At 45.7% G+C, this 23,922-nt stretch overlaps 2 non-coding genes across 2 annotated transcripts; both read right to left on the bottom strand.

Moving 5' to 3' along the window:
* Positions 1 to 3,479: 3,479 nt before the first annotated feature.
* LOC123748216 (5S ribosomal RNA) lies at positions 3,480 to 3,598 on the bottom strand. The gene has a single exon (XR_006771754.1). It is a non-coding gene; the product is annotated as a 5S ribosomal RNA (ribosomal RNA).
* Positions 3,599 to 19,842: 16,244 nt separating this feature from the next.
* Positions 19,843 to 19,961, bottom strand: LOC138361237 (5S ribosomal RNA). The gene has a single exon (XR_011226865.1). It is a non-coding gene; the product is annotated as a 5S ribosomal RNA (ribosomal RNA).
* Positions 19,962 to 23,922: the final 3,961 nt, after the last annotated feature.

Here is a 23,922-nt window from a genome sequence, read left to right as displayed (position 1 = left end):
GCACTTTGTAGATGTAGATGCTGTAGCTCTCCTTCCTCCTGCGCTTCTTTTTCTTATCGCCCTTGGCAATGGCCTTCTGGGCCTTTCCGGCCTTCTTGGCAGCCTTTCCAGATGCCTTGGGTGGCATGATGATGCTCGTGCTGGCTGGCGTTGCGATACAATAATGAACTTTTGCGCGAGTCGAGCTTTCCTTTTATATCCCGCTCGCGACTCAGCTCAGAGCGGGTCGCGTGGCGGAGCGCGCTGATTGGTCAGTGGCGGACTCCCTTGATCCTGAGCGGGGTATATAACACGAAGCTCGATCTGCGTGCCGGCATTAAAACACCACAAACCCACAACAGCAGCAGCAATGTCAGGACGCGGCAAGGGAGGCAAAGTGAAGGGCAAGTCAAAGTCTCGCTCCAGCAGGGCCGGACTTCAGTTCCCCGTGGGCAGAATTCACCGTCTGCTGCGTAAGGGCAACTACGCCGAACGCGTCGGTGCTGGCGCTCCTGTCTACCTGGCAGCCGTCATGGAATACCTCGCTGCCGAAGTTCTCGAGCTCGCCGGTAACGCCGCACGTGACAACAAGAAGACCCGTATCATCCCACGTCACTTGCAGTTGGCCATCCGCAACGACGAAGAACTCAACAAACTTCTGTCTGGCGTAACCATTGCACAGGGAGGTGTTCTTCCAAACATTCAGGCAGTTCTTTTGCCAAAGAAGACAGAGAAGAAGTAAGCACTTCTGCCACCCACCGCGACAAATACCATAACCAGGCTCCATCCGGAGCCACACACACTTTAATAGAGAGATTCAAGTAGACAATCAACTTTCAAACATTAATAATAACATTTATATTGATTTCATTTGGAATGTGTACATAACAAACAAACAAAACAAAATTATAGGGGATATTCAGCATCACTTGGAATATTAACCAATCATATAAATCCAATATATATTTTATATTTTACTTTAAGCGAGGAATTCATATTCTATCCATTTTTAATCATACAAATGAACAAAAGCAATTCTTCACTAGACGTAATGAATGAATAAATGATCAAGGTTTTAATGTGTTTCATGAATATATATATATATATATATATATATATATATATATATATATATATATATATATATATATATATATATATATATATATATATATTAATACTTGTGAACCAGAATATGTTTGAGCAGCAGCGATCGTGCCTGCCATTGGCCGAAGTGCAACAATTCAAATAATTTAAAGGGCCTGCTCGGGTATATAAGAGAGGCTGGGAGACTGGGGCCGGTGGTGGGTGATGGGTGATGAGTGATGGTGTGGTGTGGTGTGGTGTTGTTAAGAGTTGATTTACGGCCAGCCAGCCAGCCAGCCAGCCAGCCAGCCAGCCAGCCAGCCAGCCAGCCAGCCAGCCAGCCAGCTGCAGCCAAGGCAGGGCAAGGCAAGGCAAGGCAAGGCAAGGCAAGGCAAGGCAAGGCAGGCAGGCAGGCAGGCAGGCAGGCAGGCAGGCAGGCAGGCAGGCAGGCAGGCAGGCAGGCAGGCAGCCAGGCAGCCAGGCAGGCAGGCAGGCAGGCAGGCAGGCAGGCAGGCAGGCAGGCAGCCAGGCAGGCAGGCAGGCAGGCAGGCAGGCAGGCAGCCAGCCAGCCAGCCAGCCAGCCAGCCAGCCAGCCAGCCAGCCAGCCAGCTGCAGCCAAGGCAGGGCAGGGCAAGGCAAGGCAAGGCAAGGCAAGGCAAGGCAAGGCAAGGCAAGGCAGGCAGGCAGGCAGGCAGGCAGGCAGGCAGGCAGGCAGGCAGGCAGGCAGGCAGGCAGGCAGGCAGGCAGGCAGCCAGGCAGCCAGGCAGCCAGGCAGGCAGGCAGGCAGGCAGCCAGCCAGCCAGCCAGCCAGCCAGCCAGCCAGCCAGCCAGCCAGCCAGCCAGCCAGCCAGCCACTCCCACTTTGTATTTATATGCATTCAATTTATATTCAAACATTATATATGTTAAGGGCCTTGTTTTAGTGTTTATTTTAAAAATGACAAACATCGAGTCATTTTACCAGTCCTTTAGCGTTAACGGTGATGCATTTTAAAACTGAACATAAATCGCCTTTTCTGGATATATCAAATATCGAATCCGCTTAATGTGCCTACAATTCAATCATTCAAAAAATACATAATTTACATCAAGCCTTTTCATAGAACAGACAATAAGATTTGTACATGCAAAATAAAAAAAAAAAATCCTTTAAGTTATCAATACAATGTGAGAAAACTTTACTTTTATAACTAAAGTTGCACAATTATACCAACTCTATGGTGGCTGGGTTGTAAGGTGTGTGGCTGGTGTTTTGGAAGTCGCGAGTTCAAACGACCCAATGGGAATAATACTTTTTTTTTTTTTGCCATACAATCTTCCTAATACTATTATGTAGGTTTGTGTGTGTGTTTTTTTTATTCATTCTTTGGTCTTATAGATGACATACATATTGACTCCTTTTACCGGTCCTTAATTAGGCTCTGGGGAAGCAATGGTGGTGGTGGTGGTGGTGCATTTAAAACTAAACCAAAAATCACCAGTTCTGGACGCGTCAAATATCATATCCGCTTAATGTGTCTACAACCTAATTACTTAAAACTACACTATTTAATTCATTCATATCATGTGCATATTGGTCATTATGCTCATACAACCGACATCAAAATTTATTTTCATTATTAGAATCATACATTTCATCAAGTAATACAGATACAAAGAGATTTTCTTTCTGAGAAGACCGTTAGTATTGGCTTGCAGGCAGGCAGGCAGGCATTTGAGGGTTATTATTTCGCCTGTTGATTGGGGAGAGGGTTGATGTGTTAGGGGGTTTTCGGTTAGATGTGGTGGTGGTGATTGGTGGTGGTGATTGGTGGTGGTGGTGATTGGTGGTGGTGGTGGTGGTAGTAGGTGGGAGTTGGGGGTGGGGGGGGGGGGGGGGGGGAAGGGGAGGGGAATGATGGTCTGTGGATTCCTTCTCCGTACCCTTTACATATAAGCAAAAATATGCCTTCTTGTGGGTATAGAAACATTAACACAAATTATATCAGTAACTGATATTGTAGCCTTTTAAACAGAAAAGATTTGTACATACAAATACTTTTTAATTATCATTTATTTGTGGAAATGGCATTTACGTCATTAAATTGATACCTCAGCATCAAGCTAGTGTCCTGCAGCAGTGGTCCAGTGGTAAAGTGTATATAAGTGATGCGTATTCTTGGAGTTGCGAGTTCAAACCCGGATTAAGCTATATATATATATATATATATATATACAACATGTTTTGTTTTAGTTGGTTGTTTTTGTATAAAGCCTCACACAATATCTATATTAAGCGAGTTTGTTTTAAACATGACATACATATTAATTCATTTTACCAGGCCTTATTCCACACAACTCCGTGAATTTCCCGTGGAGCCAGCCATTCAAACAAAAACAAACGAAACAAAACAAAACAAAACAAAAAACATTATTGCCAACAGCATTTGGTGTTCCCAGGCGGTCACCCATCCAAGTACTAACCAAACCCAACGTTGCTTAACTTCGCTGATCGGACGAGAAGCGGTGTTCTCAACGTGGTATGGCCGTTGGCATGAGACTGCCTACACATTGTGGCTAATAACCAACTCTTTTAAGTCATCGCGGCAGGATACGGACCTGCTTGTGGTGTCTTAATGGTAATTGTATCCTAACATATTTTTGTCTCCTTGGCATGGATATTTAACATCGTTTATTCAGTCTTGGGTTTATGTTCTTTCGCCATTTACAGACATTTTACATCTACCTACTTCCTCAGCCTGCCCTGCCAATTTCTAATGAATTTGTGGATTTTCTTTTGTAATACAAACATGTGTGTGCTCATCTGCTCTTCAGTTTTTATGATATTTGTCTCATCTGTCCTGCTTTATGATACTTTTACAAAGAACATGAACAAATGCTTCTATTTTAGAGAAGATATGGGATCCAGGTTTCGGAGCCGTAAAACCAACCGTCGTGATTGGTGGACGAGTTGCCAGGTTGCAGCTTCTGTACCGTGCCGGCACATAAATAGGTTCGGCTCAAGCGGCGGCAGCATCATTCCCCCGTGACTGTCTGAGCGTCTCTCATCACCTTGGTTGGTTCATCATCATCATGGTAGAAGCAAAGCCTACCAAGAAGGCTGCGGCTGCTGCTGCTGTGGTGGCCACCACCAGGAAACCTCGCGTCCAGGTTGCTCACCCGAAAACTAGTCAAATGGTTCTAGCCGCGGTCGCAGCACTCAAAGACCGTAAGGGCTCGTCTCTACAAGCAATCAAGAAGTACGTTGTTGCCAACAACAAAGTCGAGGCTGCCAAGATCGCCATTTACATCCGAAGATTTCTCAAGAAAGCAGTGGCTGACGGCATTCTTGTTCAGACGAAGGGAAGTGGAGCTAGTGGATCATTCAAGCTGGCCGTAGCAGAGAAGAGGGCCGTTCTAACTCCCAAGAAAGCCACCACAACCAAGAAACCATCTACAGCAGCAAAGAAGGCCGTGGTAACTCCCAAGAAAGCCGCCACAAGCAACAAACCACCTACAGCCTTGAAAAAGAAGCAGCAGCAGCAGCTTGTTGTTGGGAACAAAAAGCCCAAAATAAAGAGAGCTTCAAAATCTCCCAAACCACCCAAGGCAAAGAAAGCTGTCAAAAAAACAACAAAGGCAAAATAAACGACGACATGCAAGCAGCATGAATACACATGACAATAAACATCCAGGCCTCCCCCCTCAGTGGAGGGGCCTCATATGATTCCAAAAAAAGAGTTTAGTTTTGTAGACAAATAAATCATTACTTTTGGGGTAGATTTACTCTGTATATTATATATATATATATATATATATATATATATATATATATATATATATATATATATATATATATATATATATATATATATATATATATATATATATATATACATACATGGGTGAGGTGATATGGTACCAAAGTTTTGGGTAAGGTGATTGACATTTACACAAGATAAAACACGAACCAATGGGAATAAAAACATAAGAATGGAAGTAACTGCAGAAGGCCTATTGGCCCATAACACAAGCACTTCCTCTTGATGCTTCTATATTGGTTCAGAGTCTTGAAGCTATAATAATATATATATATATATATATATATATATATATATATATATATATATATATATATATATATATATATATATATATATATATATATATATATATATATATATATATATATATACACAAAACTAAATAGTCTTGTTAGACAAATTGCCCCTATTAGAGGCAAGTTGACTAACAAGCCGAATGACTGGCAATTGTTTTGAATTTGAGTTAAATCTAACAAAGAAATGTAATCAAACCTAACCTAACCTATGCTAACCCAAGCTAAGCTAACCTAACCTAACCTAAGCTAACCCAAGCTAAGCTAAGCTAACCTAACCTAACCTAACCTAACCTAAGCTAAGCTAACCTAACCTAACCTAACCTAACCTAACCTAACCTAACCTAACCTAAGCTAACCTAACCTAACCCAGCAATTCATGATCTTAATATAATACTGTTAATTGGATAAACCAATTTGGAAAGAAATGTTCGAAAATAACAAAATTAACTGTGCTTGTTAGGAAAATTGGGCCTTGCATACTTGTCCCAATAGTGTGGTTCTCGCTTTTAGGTACGACATAAACGTATACCTAAGTTGAGAGAGAAAAAGATTCTCACTCAAACATGCATATCGATTGCCAGTCCTGAATTCTGGGTAGATATTCGTGTCCTCCCTTTTCATTTACCATCATTTGGATACTATCAAAACAGCTCTGAGAAGGATAAAATGAATAAAACGGGTAGCTCACTCATGTAAAAAGGAAGAGTTGGGAAAGATCTCTCTCTCTCTCTCTCCCCCTCACACCCCCCCACCAATGATCCTGCTCTGCTAGTATATAACGTAACAAACCTTCCCCCCCCCCCCCTCCCCAATCAGAGTCCCTTTAAGCATGCGAGGATAAAAAATAGATTTCATAAGACCCAATGTGCTAGCTGATATCAAAACAATTTATGTTATCGTCTATTAAGCCCTTCAGTAAAAAAGTATAGGGACCTAATTAGGTCCCGTTTTGAGGTGGTGGTGGGTGGAATCGATGGATTAGCCAAGCTCTTATCCGCCGAATCCGTAGAGGGTACGACCCTGGCGCTTCAGAGCGTACACCACGTCCATGGCAGTGACGGTCTTCCTCTTGGCGTGTTCCGTGTAGGTTACAGCATCACGGATGACGTTCTCGAGGAACACCTTCAGGACGCCACGGGTCTCTTCGTAGATGAGACCCGAAATACGCTTGACGCCGCCACGACGAGCTAAGCGACGAATAGCGGGCTTGGTGATGCCCTGGATGTTGTCACGTAGCACCTTACGATGACGCTTGGCGCCACCCTTTCCGAGTCCCTTGCCTCCCTTGCCGCGTCCAGTCATGGTGTTGTAGTTGTGTGAATCGAATTGACGAATGCCATTCATTCATTCATTTAAATATAGGTCAAGATACCCTGATGGGTGAGCGTGGAAGTGGGGATAGGGGAAGAATTAGTGGGGGTGAGAGGAAGGGTTTTCAGTATGAGGTAAAGTGCCAGGGCTAAACCCAGCTGCATGGCATTGAAATCGTTATGACCAGACTAGGCAGTGAAGGCAAGGAATCGGATCTCTGTGACAACATTTCGTCTTTTCTGAGCACCCACGGAGACAGCAGCCCTCAGCTGGGTGTGCCCTGGGGGCTCACTCCAGATGTGGTCTTAGATCTGCTAATCAGCATCGCGCCCCACCCAAGGCACCAGAAAACGGGAGCTAGTTGGTCCCCCCCTAAAGAGGGGGGAGAAGAGTTAGGAGGCTATAGTTGGAAGTTTGGTTATTTGAGTAGTGATATTATAGGAGAGGGGTTATGTAAAGGACGGAGCAGGAGGTGGATCGTCGATCAGGTTAAAGAGGTTGTGCGTATGTCTGGGTCTGCTTAGGACGTTTCTGAGGAACGTGTCGTAGTTGTCATGATAGGTGAGAATTCTGTCAATCTGTTTCTTCCCCATAGTATCCCAGGTTATGTTCAGAGGTGGGATGTTCGCCCACTCATGCAGGGCCTCACTGGTGGTGAAGTCCTGCCAGTGGGTATTGAACACCCATCTCAGAGCCCTGTTCTGGGTACGCTGGAGTTTCTTCCTATTTGTTGGTGCTGCAAGTGTGAGTGGGATCGGTGCATATGTTAGGAGTGGGAGAATAAGTGTTTTGTATAAATAGAGCTTGGTGGCTTGGGAGGCATGTTTGAGTGGGTAGAGTTTTGATAGAGCGTTTGAGGCTATAGCTTTCTTGGGTGTTATGTGTGTGTGAAAGCGAAGGTTGAAGTCTAGTGTGAGTCCAAGTACTGTGGTTTTGTTGACTCTTGGGATCTGGGTTGCATCTGGTGATTGAGAGTAGAGTTTTACTGGGTCAGGGTTACGTCGTTTGTTGTAGAAAAAGTATGTAATTTTTGACTTGTTGGGGTTTGTTTTTATTCGCCAGTCGTGTTCCCAGAGGGTGACTTTGTCTATTTCTTGTTGTGCTTTCCGTGTGAGGGCGTTAATCGTATAGTCTGTGATCAGTTGGGTTACGTCGTCAGCGTAGCAAAGGGTCATTGATGTCCAGTATATTGGGTCAGGGATGTCGTTTATATAGAGTATGTATAAGGTTGGTGAAAGAACTGAGCCCTGAGGGACACCTGCATTTAGGTTGAAATAACCTGACAGCTTGCTGAGGAATTTGATCTGCATCTTTCTATTTGTTAGAAAGCTGCAGAGTAGCCTCTGCATGTTGTCAGATAGTTGAAACAGAGTGCAGAGTTTGTAACGTAGGCCGTCGTGCCATACAGTGTCAAAAGCCTTTTCGACGTCCTTTGCAATGAGGGCCGTCTTGGCCCTCTGGTGTTTATTTATGGAGAGGTAGTTTGTTATTATGTTCAGTGCGTCTTGTGTTGAGCGGTGTTGTCTGAAGCCAAATTGTTTGTCTGTCAATATGTTTTTGTGTTCTAGGTGATTCCTGAGTTTATGATTAATGAGTTTTTCGTATACTTTCCCTAATGTCTCTAGTAAGCTGATCGGTCTGTAGTTCTTAGGGTCTGTCGGGGATTTTTGGGGTTTTGGAATGAGGATTGCTGTGGCTTCTTTGAATGGGCTTGGGAAATATCCTGATGCTAGTGAGGCGTTGTAGACGTCTGTGAGTGCAAGGATTAGGGGGTCTGGAAGTTGCTTGAGGAGAGCTTGGCCAATGCCAGAGGCTCCTGGGGCTTTACGTCTGGTGTTCTTGAGCATGAGTTTAACTTCTTCAGGTAGTATTGATTCTGTGAGGTCACTTTCTAAGTCGTCTAGTGTCGTGAGGTCAATGGTAGGGTAGTGTGTGATGGCATGAGGGTTGTGTCGTATCCATGTTTCTACTCTGTTTATGTTTTGTATTGCTGTTGGTTGTGGGGGGTGGGGATTGAAGATGTCCTGCCAGTGTTGTTTGAATATGCCTATTACTTCTGAGGGATCGGTGTAGTTTTGATTGTTGTGAGTGATGTATGTAAAGGCAGAAGAGGAGGAGTTTCCTCTGATCCTCTTTATGAAGTTCCAGAATTGTTGTGGAGTTGTTTTTCTTTGTATTTCAGCTTTATGTATGAGTTTCTCCCAGTTGTTAGCATGGTCTTGGTCAAGGCTGTTGAGTATGTGGTTTTTGAGTATAGTGAGGTCTGTGTTTACTTGATTGTATCTGTGAAGGTTGTGGGTGAATCTGTTGTGATAGCAGGAGAGTAGCCTTTTTGTTCTGATCGAAGGAAAAAAGGAGTATCTGGTTTTGTGGGTTGTTTTTGGAATGGTAGCATCAGCTGCTTGTATGATGTTATTCTGGATGGTGAGGACTTGGGAATCTATGTCTGTGTGTGGTTTGTCTTGGAAGTTGTAGGGCTGTGTGCTGGCAGTTAGGTGTTGTTTGAAGGCTTCCCAGTCTGCATTTTGATAGTCATATTGTGGGGTGGCTGGGATGAGTATGGGGTTGCTGGAGAGTGTGAGTGATATGGGTATGTGATCTGAGCCAGTGAGGGGTCCGGGTGTGATGTAGTGTTGTAGGTGGGTGCCTGCTCTGTTGGTGAGGATTAGATCTGGTCTCCCAGTTCCATTGTGTGTGTAGGTTGTTTGGAAGTCAGGGCCAAGGAAGGTGAGGTGTTTGTTTTGGTGGAGTTGGTGTAGTTGTTGACCGTGCATGTTGTGTTGGCGATGGTTGAATGTTTGGTGTTTTGCATTTAGGTCTGCTAGGAGGAAGACTGGTATGTGTGTGTGGTTGAAGAGAGTGTTTAGGTCCTGGAGGGGGAGACCCAAGTTTGGACGAATGTATGTGGTACCAATGATCATCTGCCCGTGTTGAGTGTGAATGCGGACTGCTAGGAAGTGTTTGTGTTGCCAGTTGGTAGTGAGGAGGTCATGTTTATAGGTGTTCTTTATTAGAATAGCAACCCCTTCGTAAGCTTCATCAGGAGATTGGTATGTTGTGAAGCCAAAATGTCTAATTTTGTGAGAGTTCGTCACGCATGTGCTGTTTAGTAGCAGCACATCCGGTCTTTCATTCTCCACAAAGTTAGCAATTAGGTGTCTGATGTTGTAATATGCTCTAACGTTAAATTGTGTGATTTTCATATTTATTGACTTGTTGGGGGAGTGTTTGTGGCATTTGAACCGGAGGGGTTCTCCTTTGTGGATTGATTCGTTGTGTAGACAGATTTGGTAATTATAGATTTGGGTAGGAGATATGTATGGCGTCCGTTTTGCATGGTTTCTGGTATGAATTTAGGAAGTTTTGGTGTAGGGGTGAGGGAGTGGTCTGGGGAGGTGTTAGTCCTCTTGGCTGAGAAAGACACGTTTTGGGGCAAATTTTGTGGGATTTTGGGCTTTGTACCTGTGTGGTATTGGGTTAGGGGCGTGAGGTTGGCTAGCGTGTTGGGCGTGAGGTGAGTTGACGTGTTGGGCGTGTGGGCTAAGGTGAGGGAGGTTACATGTTTCTTGGTATCTGATGTCCTTTTTATTGATGGGTTGGTTTTCTTGTGTGTTGGGGTTGTTCGTCTTGCATGCAGAAATTTTTTGTTTTGTTTAGGTGAGTTTGTTCTTTTCACTTGAAGAGTTGTTTTGTGTTTTGGTGAGCTTGATCTTTTTGACTGAAGAGGGGTAGCTGTCATGGGGAGCATGGTCTGTGAGAAGCAGTTAGAGGCCTGGGTGTCAGGGGAGGGTGTAGATGGTTCTGGGTTTGGTGTTTGGGGGGTGATGGGGGGAGGGGGTGGTGTTGGGTTTGTTGTCTGGGAGGTGGTTGGGTTTGTTGTCTGGGAGGTGGTGAGGGGTGGGGGCGAGTGTAGGGGTGGTACTGGGTTTGATGCCTGGGGGGTGGTGGGGGGTGGGGAAGAGAGTGGGGGTGCTGGGTTTTTTGTCTGGGAGGTGATGAGAGGTGGGGGTTGTACTGGGTTTGTTGCCTGGGTTGTGATATGGGGTGGGGAAGGGGGTGGGGGTGGTGCTGGGTTTTTTGTCTGGGAGGTGATGAGGGGTAGGGGTGGCACTGTGTTTGATGCCTGGAGTGTGATAGGGGGTGGGGGTGATACTGGGTTTGGTGTCTGGGGAGTAATAAGGGGTGGTGGTGGTGGTGGTGTAAGTGCTTGTGGGGTGATGGGGGGAGGTGTTAGGGGTTGTACTGGTTGTGACGCCAAGCTGGGAGGGATGACTATTGGAGGGAAGTTGTTTGCTAGTAGGATTTGTTGGATGTTGGAGATTGCCTTCCTCGTGTCTCCTTGTGCTGATATCTGTGCTATTATGATAGCTGCCACTATTCTCGGGGTGTCGTCTGTTGGTGGGTGAGGGGGGGGAGGGGGGGCCTGAGTATGGTGGTTTGCGAGATGGTGTCCGCTGGTGGTGTGGGTTTGGAGAGGTGGGAAACCTGGGGGGGTGGGGAGCAGGGCACCTCTACCTTGAGGGTTGATGGGTATTGTTTGAGTATTTTGGGGAAGTGTGTTGGGGCGGTGAAGCTGGTTAGTGAGGTTTTGGGGATAAAGCTGGCGTGCTGTCTGGGCATGATATTGGGGTAGTGTGTTTTGGGTCTTATTCCTCATTGCCTTGATGAGTTGCACCCTGATTTTGCAATTGTGGTGGGTGGCAGGATGGTTTTCACCACAGTTTATACAGCATCGTGTTCCTTCTGTGCAATCTTTCCAGAAATGACCTTTGTTGGCGCATAAGGAGCAGGCTTGTTCCTTTTCCTTGCATTGCCTGGTGGTATGGTTGAATCCATAGCACCTGAAGCATTGTGTAATGGACTGGTATGTGCTCATCTTGAAGTTATAATGTGGGATGGAAATGTGGTCTGCTTTAAAGCCATGTGTGAGGAGGGATTCAGCTTCAGTGGGGGAGGAGCAACGGATTCTGAGGATCTTTGTGTTTGGTGGGTGGAAGAGATCTTCTATGATGATGTTGTTGGCTTTTCCGATGTCGGCAGTACGTTGTTTGTCTAAAGTTGTAATCGTGGAGAGGAGGGTGGTGTCTACGTTGAAGGCAACAGCAGTGCAATTATGTTTCTGTTCCAGTGTCAGTGCAGGGGTGAGTCCAAGTGTCTGTAGTCCTGTTCGGGCTTTGGGGGTGAGGCAAGCATAGAGGTCAGATTCAGAGGGTAGAAAGAGCTTTATTCCTTTGTCAATGGGGGTGATGGAGGTGTAAGGAGTCTGGGTGATCATGTAGATTTTCTGTCCTATTCCGTCAGGGTCAAGGGGAGGATCAAGAGCATAGAGGAGGCGAAGGCAGTGCATTTTAGGTGAGGTAGTGATCTGGTGGAGGAGGTGGTGGTGGGTTGACTCAGCTGGGTAGCTGCGATCTCCGTGGAGCTGTGGATCTTAGGCTCGTGAGCTGTGGGTTGGAGCTCGGTTGTCAGAGGCGTAATTCCGGGTTCTTAGCAGGCTAATTGAACCCGGTTCGGCACAAATACAAAGTATTCGTGAGTCCTGAAGGTGTTACTCAAGGGCAACCCCCACTGCTAGTTGACTCGCACTATCACGAGGTTCTAGCAGTGGATCGGCATAGCAAACAAGCCAGGCAGGGAGACACAGGGCGCAAGCACGTGCTGTGGCCCCACCTGGGAGGAAAGGACGAATACCCCACTGCACTTTCACCGCACAGGGGGTAGGTCCCGGCCTGAAGAGGAAGAAATGTTTAGCAGAGGAGAGAAAGAGTGCTATATACGGCAATACACATTACGTAAGTTAGGCCATCCAGCTGTCCCTGGTTTATTCAGGGTGGCAGTACGGGTTGGCCCACTAGGGTAATGTATCTTTGCACGTTATATCACTGATAGAGCTGTAACATAAACCGTGAACACGCCGAGAGGAAGAGCCGTCGTTGCCTGAAAAAGAGGTGTGTGCCAGTTTGCCTGGGTGTTGCCTTGGATGGAAGATGGCTGTGATAAGGATGTGGCCCCAGGTAGGGTTACCACGAGAGTATGCTCGTCTGGGCCGACCAAGCGGCCCTGACCTTGCAAGTTAGCAACAGGTGCTACTAGCGCTCTGCATCTCTGGCTGTTGAATCCATGTTGGATCACTGTGGTGGTTGTGATGTTAGATGCCTCAAAACGGTGGTCCCATGTAACTGCAATAATGCAGAGGCAGGTGGTTGCAGGTGCGGGGGCGCTCAAACAGCGTATCGCCTAGATCTCACTGCGAGCGCGACGTGCTGCTGCTTCCGTTGCCAATGACGACGAATGCCCGCACGATTTCCCGACTATATCCCATCAAGCCTGCCCTTACTTTACGCTTGTGGTCGAGTAGACACGGCTTTCTCACAACGCTTTCAAAACTGCAGTTGCCTACTCGTCTGTTTCACGTCCCTGTGAAATGACTTTTGCACAAATCCAAAAAATAGAGCAAAATCAGCGATAATAGTGATTGAGGTGAGCCGCCTGTTGGCTGCAGCCAGAGGAAGGAGGGGAGGGGCAACGGGGTGACGTAGGCGAGTCGAGCAGCCAATGGCGCTCGAGCAAGCGCCTCGAGACGGCGTATATAAGCAAAAATTTTTCGGCGCCAGCCATCACAAACCACAGTTGTTCACCATGGCTCGCACCAAGCAGACTGCTCGCAAGTCCACGGGAGGCAAGGCTCCTCGTAAGCAGCTGGCCACCAAGGCAGCACGCAAGTCTGCTCCTGCCACAGGGGGTGTGAAGAAGCCTCACCGTTACAGGCCCGGAACGGTCGCCCTGCGTGAGATCCGTCGTTACCAGAAGAGCACCGAGTTGCTCATCAGGAAACTTCCCTTCCAGCGTCTGGTGCGCGAGATTGCCCAGGACTTCAAGACCGATCTTCGCTTCCAGTCGTCTGCCGTCATGGCTTTACAGGAGGCATCCGAGGCTTACCTGGTCGGTCTCTTCGAGGACACTAACCTCTGTGCCATCCACGCCAAGCGTGTCACCATCATGCCAAAGGACATTCAGCTTGCTCGCCGTATCCGTGGAGAGCGTGCATAAGCTAAATCGACCACCCTAGTATACACCAAACTCGGCCCTTCTCAGGGCCAAAATATCCTTCTAAGGAGATTTCAGACATTCCTAGCATCAGACGTCATATGAATTAACCTTCATCTACACATATAATAAATAAATAAATAAATAAACAAATACACTAATTTAGGTGTCATACATACACGTGATATCAATAAATCAAGTCATTTGTAGTACAACCTGTTCTCTTACAAACAAAACGCCGTCGCTTTTCGCTCTTATGCACTGTCAAGGATCACCCCCCCCCCCCCCCAAAATAAAAATTGTCATACTGTACTAGAAATAAAAGCAGCTTGTATAAGTGACATACTGTCCAGTCCTGTTTTATTCTGTTTTCGGTCCTCTGGCTTAATCTGTTAAGTTAGGAGATGACATTTTAAATTAACCGTTTTCTTGACATTTTCAAACCTAAGAGGGTGGCCTGCATAGTAATCCTAATGTGGAACATAACAATGAATCTCTAATCTCTAGAAAAAAGATACCGAGTGCTTATATGTGTTGAGAGAGAGAGAGAGAGAGAGAGAGAGAGAGAGAGAGAGAGAGAGAGAGAGAGAGAGAGAGAGAGAGAGAGAGAGAGAGACACAGACAGACAGACAGACAGACAGACAAGACAGACAGACAGACAGACAGACAGACAGACAGACAGACAGACAGACAGAGACTGAGAGAGAGAAACACACACAGACAGTTTCATAAATATTCTCATTTTATAGCTATTTGCTTTCAGTGACAGAGGTTTTTGTTATAATAGTATTGGTGTCTAACACTCACAATCTCTTTAGAAATTAAAGTGTGGCTCCAATGGAGCCGAGTTTGTTGGTTTGAGGCCAAGCCACCACCACAGGGCAGTAAGTAAGCCGTTTACTTGGAGGAGGTGTACTTGGTGACGGCCTTAGTGCCCTCAGAGACGGCGTGCTTGGCCAGTTCTCCGGGCAACAGGAGCCTTACAGCCGTCTGGATCTCCCGACTGGTAATGGTGGAACGCTTGTTGTAGTGGGCCAGGCGAGAAGCCTCGGCGGCGATGCGCTCGAAGATGTCGTTCACGAACGAGTTCATGATCGACATGGCTTTGGAAGAGATACCAGTGTCGGGGTGGACCTGCTTCAGCACTTTGTAGATGTAGATGCTGTAGCTCTCCTTCCTCCTGCGCTTCTTTTTCTTATCGCCCTTGGCAATGGCCTTCTGGGCCTTTCCGGCCTTCTTGGCAGCCTTTCCAGATGCCTTGGGTGGCATGATGATGCTCGTGCTGGCTGGCGTTGCGATACAATAATGAACTTTTGCGCGAGTCGAGCTTTCCTTTTATATCCCGCTCGCGACTCAGCTCAGAGCGGGTCGCGTGGCGGAGCGCGCTGATTGGTCAGTGGCGGACTCCCTTGATCCTGAGCGGGGTATATAACACGAAGCTCGATCTGCGTGCGGCATTAAATTTGAAAAAATCATGTCAAACCGCCTTAACTACTACATGGAGTACAACAACCTCTTCACAGAAAAGCAGTTTGGCTTTCGAGCACATAGATCAACCCAGCACGCAATTAACATCATCTACGACGCCTTAAGCTCAATTCGCAAGCAAAAACAGGTAGCCTTGATTGCGACGAGGGACGTGCACAAGGCCTTCGACAGCCTGTGGCACGATGGTCTGGTGTACAAACTAGCAGACTTACCAGCGCAAAACTGGACCCTCCTCAGGCTGATCAGTAATTTCCTTAAGAATAGGCAAGTTACCCCCAGCTTCAAGGCAAACGAGGCCGCAGCCTTCACCCCAACAGCTGGAGTCCCCCAAGGATCATGCTTGAGCCCGGTTCTCTTCAACATCTTTGTAAATGACCTGCCCCAACCAGAGTATAGGGACACCATTATCGTGCAATTTGCGGACGACGTAACGCACGTAATAACATCTAACCCTAGCAGCCAAGCGGCCAAACATGCAACTGCAACCCGTAAGGCAAACGTAGAACTAGCAAGGACTGCTAACTGGGAAAGGAAATGGAGGATCACCACTAACCCAGAAAAGATTCAATTAAGCACTGTCGGCTGTATGGCCTTCTCAATTGAAAATGAGGGGGGAATAAGAATCAGGGGTGAACCCATAGCCATCTCAAACTCCAACACAGTGCTCGGTTACAACTTCAACAGGCTGCTCAACTCCTCCCAGTACGTATCCCAGAAGACAGCGATGGCCCGGGGCTCACTGGCGAGGCTCTTCCGTTTCAACCAAGCCCCATCCCACATCAAGCTCCACCTGTACAGAATGATCATAAGGCCTAGCTTGGAATACCCATACGTTCCCCTGAACCTCACCAACAAATCCAACATGTTGAAGATTCAACGAGTACAAAACAAAGCACTTCGCTTTGCAGAGGGCCTGACTCTGAGTGACAGGGTGAGAACCGACCTGATCCATGAGACGCTCAACATGAAGCCAATGAACATTAGGCTCAGCTACCTGGCCAGAAGACAGCTGTACCGTATGAAGAACATGTATGTCCCAGACCCAGAAGATCCCTTCGTAGCAGAAAACACCACCAGCGACTACGAGATCCACGAACCACCACACAGAACCAGAAGAATCACTCTCCAACAAAAAGTGATCAGACATATCCATGATGAGGCCTTCCCAAGCCCTCAGATACTAAGCGGTCTGCCAGACGATCCAGATGAGTGGCCCATCCCGGACCCAATCTACACCAAATGAAGAATAAAGAAAGAAAGAAAAAAAATATATAAATAATAAATAAAAAAAAAAAAAAAAAAAAAAAAAAAAAAAAAAAATAATAAATAAATAAATAAATATAAAAAAAAAAAAAGAAAAAAAAAAAAAAAAAAAAAAAAATATATATATAAATAAAACACCTACAAAAAAATATAAAACCAAAAAACCATTTGTCGTGGCGTCAGAAGTGTAACTACCCTGATGTTTCTAAGATTAGCCTCCTTCAGCCAACTCCATCGGCTCTAGTGCTTTAGGACACCAACAAGGTCACAAACACTAGCCCCCCCAGCCAATGTACTGACAACCCAACATAACACACACGCAAACAAACAACACATACAAAAATGTCAACCCATGGTGGACAGGCCACCGAACTTTCAAACCTCCTCTCTCTCTACACCCGCATCCTCTTCCTGAATTTCATCTCCCCATCCCTCTACCTCCCCCATCCTTTCCATTCCCTATGGACATCAAAGCAAGCCGGCATTAAAACACCACAAACCCACAACAGCAGCAGCAATGTCAGGACGCGGCAAGGGAGGCAAAGTGAAGGGCAAGTCAAAGTCTCGCTCCAGCAGGGCCGGACTTCAGTTCCCCGTGGGCAGAATTCACCGTCTGCTGCGTAAGGGCAACTACGCCGAACGCGTCGGTGCTGGCGCTCCTGTCTACCTGGCAGCCGTCATGGAATACCTCGCTGCCGAAGTTCTCGAGCTCGCCGGTAACGCCGCACGTGACAACAAGAAGACCCGTATCATCCCACGTCACTTGCAGTTGGCCATCCGCAACGACGAAGAACTCAACAAACTTCTGTCTGGCGTAACCATTGCACAGGGAGGTGTTCTTCCAAACATTCAGGCAGTTCTTTTGCCAAAGAAGACAGAGAAGAAGTAAGCACTTCTGCCACCCACCGCGACAAATACCATAACCAGGCTCCATCCGGAGCCACACACACTTTAATAGAGAGATTCAAGTAGACAATCAACTTTCAAACATTAATAATAACATTTATATTGATTTCATTTGGAATGTGTACATAACAAACAAACAAAACAAAATTATAGGGGATATTCAGCATCACTTGGAATATTAACCAATCATATAAATCCAATATATATTTTATATTTTACTTTAAGCGAGGAATTCATATTCTATCCATTTTTAATCATACAAATGAACAAAAGCAATTCTTCACTAGACGTAATGAATGAATAAATGATCAAGGTTTTAATGTGTTTCATGAATATATATATATATATATATATATATATATATATATATATATATATATATATATATATATATATATATATATATATATATATTAATACTTGTGAACCAGAATATGTTTGAGCAGCAGCGATCGTGCCTGCCATTGGCCGAAGTGCAACAATTCAAATAATTTAAAGGGCCTGCTCGGGTATATAAGAGAGGCTGGGAGACTGGGGCCGGTGGTGGGTGATGGGTGATGAGTGATGGTGTGGTGTGGTGTGGTGTTGTTAAGAGTTGATTTACGGCCAGCCAGCCAGCCAGCCAGCCAGCCAGCCAGCCAGCCAGCCAGCCAGCCAGCCAGCCAGCCAGCTGCAGCCAAGGCAGGGCAAGGCAAGGCAAGGCAAGGCAAGGCAAGGCAAGGCAAGGCAGGCAGGCAGGCAGGCAGGCAGGCAGGCAGGCAGGCAGGCAGGCAGGCAGGCAGGCAGCCAGGCAGCCAGGCAGGCAGGCAGGCAGGCAGGCAGGCAGGCAGGCAGGCAGGCAGCCAGGCAGGCAGGCAGGCAGGCAGGCAGGCAGGCAGCCAGCCAGCCAGCCAGCCAGCCAGCCAGCCAGCCAGCCAGCCAGCCAGCTGCAGCCAAGGCAGGGCAGGGCAAGGCAAGGCAAGGCAAGGCAAGGCAAGGCAAGGCAAGGCAAGGCAGGCAGGCAGGCAGGCAGGCAGGCAGGCAGGCAGGCAGGCAGGCAGGCAGGCAGGCAGGCAGGCAGGCAGGCAGCCAGGCAGCCAGGCAGGCAGGCAGGCAGCCACTCCCACTTTGTATTTATATGCATTCAATTTATATTCAAACATTATATATGTTAAGGGCCTTGTTTTAGTGTTTATTTTAAAAATGACAAACATCGAGTCATTTTACCAGTCCTTTAGCGTTAACGGTGATGCATTTTAAAACTGAACATAAATCGCCTTTTCTGGATATATCAAATATCGAATCCGCTTAATGTGCCTACAATTCAATCATTCAAAAAATACATAATTTACATCAAGCCTTTTCATAGAACAGACAATAAGATTTGTACATGCAAAATAAAAAAAAAAAATCCTTTAAGTTATCAATACAATGTGAGAAAACTTTACTTTTATAACTAAAGTTGCACAATTATACCAACTCTATGGTGGCTGGGTTGTAAGGTGTGTGGCTGGTGTTTTGGAAGTCGCGAGTTCAAACGACCCAATGGGAATAATACTTTTTTTTTTTTTGCCATACAATCTTCCTAATACTATTATGTAGGTTTGTGTGTGTGTTTTTTTTTATTCATTCTTTGGTCTTATAGATGACATACATATTGACTCCTTTTACCGGTCCTTAATTAGGCTCTGGGGAAGCAATGGTGGTGGTGGTGGTGGTGCATTTAAAACTAAACCAAAAATCACCAGTTCTGGACGCGTCAAATATCATATCCGCTTAATGTGTCTACAACCTAATTACTTAAAACTACACTATTTAATTCATTCATATCATGTGCATATTGGTCATTATGCTCATACAACCGACATCAAAATTTATTTTCATTATTAGAATCATACATTTCATCAAGTAATACAGATACAAAGAGATTTTCTTTCTGAGAAGACCGTTAGTATTGGCTTGCAGGCAGGCAGGCAGGCATTTGAGGGTTATTATTTCGCCTGTTGATTGGGGAGAGGGTTGATGTGTTAGGGGGTTTTCGGTTAGATGTGGTGGTGGTGATTGGTGGTGGTGATTGGTGGTGGTGGTGATTGGTGGTGGTGGTGGTGGTAGTAGGTGGGAGTTGGGGGTGGGGGGGGGGGGGGGGGGGGGGAAGGGGAGGGGAATGATGGTCTGTGGATTCCTTCTCCGTACCCTTTACATATAAGCAAAAATATGCCTTCTTGTGGGTATAGAAACATTAACACAAATTATATCAGTAACTGATATTGTAGCCTTTTAAACAGAAAAGATTTGTACATACAAATACTTTTTAATTATCATTTATTTGTGGAAATGGCATTTACGTCATTAAATTGATACCTCAGCATCAAGCTAGTGTCCTGCAGCAGTGGTCCAGTGGTAAAGTGTATATAAGTGATGCGTATTCTTGGAGTTGCGAGTTCAAACCCGGATTAAGCTATATATATATATATATATATATATACAACATGTTTTGTTTTAGTTGGTTGTTTTTGTATAAAGCCTCACACAATATCTATATTAAGCGAGTTTGTTTTAAACATGACATACATATTAATTCATTTTACCAGGCCTTATTCCACACAACTCCGTGAATTTCCCGTGGAGCCAGCCATTCAAACAAAAACAAACGAAACAAAACAAAACAAAACAAAAAACATTATTGCCAACAGCATTTGGTGTTCCCAGGCGGTCACCCATCCAAGTACTAACCAAACCCAACGTTGCTTAACTTCGCTGATCGGACGAGAAGCGGTGTTCTCAACGTGGTATGGCCGTTGGCATGAGACTGCCTACACATTGTGGCTAATAACCAACTCTTTTAAGTCATCGCGGCAGGATACGGACCTGCTTGTGGTGTCTTAATGGTAATTGTATCCTAACATATTTTTGTCTCCTTGGCATGGATATTTAACATCGTTTATTCAGTCTTGGGTTTATGTTCTTTCGCCATTTACAGACATTTTACATCTACCTACTTCCTCAGCCTGCCCTGCCAATTTCTAATGAATTTGTGGATTTTCTTTTGTAATACAAACATGTGTGTGCTCATCTGCTCTTCAGTTTTTATGATATTTGTCTCATCTGTCCTGCTTTATGATACTTTTACAAAGAACATGAACAAATGCTTCTATTTTAGAGAAGATATGGGATCCAGGTTTCGGAGCCGTAAAACCAACCGTCGTGATTGGTGGACGAGTTGCCAGGTTGCAGCTTCTGTACCGTGCCGGCACATAAATAGGTTCGGCTCAAGCGGCGGCAGCATCATTCCCCGTGACTGTCTGAGCGGTCTCTCATCACCTTGGTTGGTTCATCATCATCATGGTAGAAGCAAAGCCTACCAAGAAGGCTGCGGCTGCTGCTGCTGTGGTGGCCACCACCAGGAAACCTCGCGTCCAGGTTGCTCACCCGAAAACTAGTCAAATGGTTCTAGCCGCGGGTCGCAGCACTCAAAGACCGTAAGGGCTCGTCTCTACAAGCAATCAAGAAGTACGTTGTTGCCAACAACAAAGTCGAGGCTGCCAAGATCGCCATTTTACATCCGAAGATTTCTCAAGAAAGCAGTGGCTGACGGCATTCTTGTTCAGACGAAGGGAAGTGGAGCTAGTGGATCATTCAAGCTGGCCGTAGCAGAGAAGAGGGCCGTTCTAACTCCCAAGAAAGCCACCACAACCAAGAAACCATCTACAGCAGCAAAGAAGGCCGTGGTAACTCCCAAGAAAGCCGCCACAAGCAACAAACCACCTACAGCCTTGAAAAGAAGCAGCAGCAGCAGCTTGTTGTTGGGAACAAAAAGCCCAAAATAAAGAGAGCTTCAAAATCTCCCAAACCACCCAAGGCAAAGAAAGCTGTCAAAAAAACAACAAAGGCAAAATAAACGACGACATGCAAGCAGCATGAATACACATGACAATAAACATCCAGGCCTCCCCCCTCAGTGGAGGGGCCTCATATGATTCCAAAAAAAGAGTTTAGTTTTGTAGACAAATAAATCATTACTTTTGGGGTAGATTACTCTGTATATTATATATATATATATATATATATATATATATATATATATATTATATATATATATATATATATATATATATATATATATATATAATATATATATATATAATATATATATATATACATACATGGGTGAGGTGATATGGTACCAAAGTTTTGGGTAAGGTGATTGACATTTACACAAGATTAAAACACGAACCAATGGGAATAAAACATAAGAATGGAAGTAACTGCAGAAGGCCTATTGGCCCATAACACAAGCACTTCCTCTTGATGCTTCTATATTGGTTTCAGAGTCTTGAAGCTATAATAATATATATATATATATATACTATATATATATATATATATATATATATATATATATATATATATATATATATACACAAAACTAAATAGTCTTGTTAGACAAATTGCCCCTATTAGAGGCAAGTTGACTAACAAGCCGAATGACTGGCAATTGTTTTGAATTTGAGTTAAATCTAACATAGAAATGTAATCAAACCTAACCTAACCTATGCTAACCCAAGCTAAGCTAACCTAACCTAACCTAAGCTAACCCAAGCTCAAGCTAAGCTAACCTAACCTAACCTAACCTAACCTAAGCTAAGCTAACCTAACCTAACCTAACCTAACCTAACCTAACCTAACCTAACCTAAGCTAACCTAACCTAACCCAGCAATTCATGATCTTAATATAATACTGTTAATTGGATAAACCAATTTGGAAAGAAATGTTCGAAAATAACAAAATTAACTGTGCTTGTTAGGAAAATTGGGCCTTGCATACTTGTCCCAATAGTGTGGTTCTCGCTTTTAGGTACGACATAAACGTATACCTAAGTTGAGAGAGAAAAAGATTCTCACTCAAACATGCATATCGATTGCCAGTCCTGAATTCTGGGTAGATATTCGTGGTCCTCCCTTTTCATTTACCATCATTTGGATTACTATCAAAACAGCTCTGAGAAGGATAAAATGAATAAAACGGGTAGCTCACTCATGTAAAAAGGAAGAGTTGGGAAAGATCTCTCTCTCTCTCTCTCCCCCTCACACCCCCCCCACCAATGATCCTGCTCTGCTAGTATATAACGTAACAAACCTTCCCCCCCCCCCCCTCCCCAATCAGAGTCCCTTTAAGCATGCGAGGATAAAAATAGATTTCATAAGACCCAATGTGCTAGCTGATATCAAAACAATTTATGTTATCGTCTATTAAGCCCTTCAGTAAAAAAGTATAGGGACCTAATTAGGTCCCGTTTTGAGGTGGTGGTGGGTGGAATCGATGGATTAGCCAAGCTCTTATCCGCCGAATCCGTAGAGGGTACGACCCTGGCGCTTCAGAGCGTACACCACGTCCATGGCAGTGACGGTCTTCCTCTTGGCGTGTTCCGTGTAGGTTACAGCATCACGGATGACGTTCTCGAGGAACACCTTCAGGACGCCACGGGTCTCTTCGTAGATGAGACCCGAAATACGCTTGACGCCGCCACGACGAGCTAAGCGACGAATAGCGGGCTTGGTGATGCCCTGGATGTTGTCACGTAGCACCTTACGATGACGCTTGGCGCCACCCTTTCCGAGTCCCTTGCCTCCCTTGCCGCGTCCAGTCATGGTGTTGTAGTTGTGTGAATCGAATTGACGAATGCCCGCACGATTTCCCGACTATATCCCATCAAGCGGACGTACTAGTAGCATTGCAACTCCTGCCTGCCCTTACTTTACGCTTGTGGTCGAGTAGACACGGCTTTCTCACAACGCTTTCAAAACTGCAGTTGCCTACTCGTCTGTTTCACGTCCCTGTGAAATGACTTTTGCACAAATCCAAAAAATAGAGCAAAATCAGCGATAATAGTGATTGAGGTGAGCCGCCTGTTGGCTGCAGCCAGAGGAAGGAGGGGAGGGGCAACGGGGTGACGTAGGCGAGTCGAGCAGCCAATGGCGCTCGAGCAAGCGCCTCGAGACGGCGTATATAAGCAAAAATTTTTCGGCGCCAGCCATCACAAACCACAGTTGTTCACCATGGCTCGCACCAAGCAGACTGCTCGCAAGTCCACGGGAGGCAAGGCTCCTCGTAAGCAGCTGGCCACCAAGGCAGCACGCAAGTCTGCTCCTGCCACAGGGGGTGTGAAGAAGCCTCACCGTTACAGGCCCGGAACGGTCGCCCTGCGTGAGATCCGTCGTTACCAGAAGAGCACCGAGTTGCTCATCAGGAAACTTCCCTTCCAGCGTCTGGTGCGCGAGATTGCCCAGGACTTCAAGACCGATCTTCGCTTCCAGTCGTCTGCCGTCATGGCTTTACAGGAGGCATCCGAGGCTTACCTGGTCGGTCTCTTCGAGGACACTAACCTCTGTGCCATCCACGCCAAGCGTGTCACCATCATGCCAAAGGACATTCAGCTTGCTCGCCGTATCCGTGGAGAGCGTGCATAAGCTAAATCGACCACCCTAGTATACACCAAACTCGGCCCTTCTCAGGGCCAAAATATCCTTCTAAGGAGATTTCAGACATTCCTAGCATCAGACGTCATATGAATTAACCTTCATCTACACATAATAATAAATAAATAAATAAACAAATACACTAATTTAGGTGTCATACATACACGTGATATCATAAATCAAGTCATTTGTAGTACAACCTGTTCTCTTACAAACAAAACGCCGTCGCTTTTCGCTCTTATGCACTGTCAAGGATCACCCCCCCCCCCCCCCCCCCCCACCCCCCC

This window comes from Procambarus clarkii, unplaced genomic scaffold, assembly GCF_040958095.1.
Source record: "Procambarus clarkii isolate CNS0578487 unplaced genomic scaffold, FALCON_Pclarkii_2.0 HiC_scaffold_267, whole genome shotgun sequence".
Classification (NCBI taxonomy): Eukaryota; Metazoa; Arthropoda; class Malacostraca; order Decapoda; family Cambaridae; genus Procambarus; species Procambarus clarkii.
This window is presented reverse-complemented; position numbering and strand designations above follow the sequence as displayed.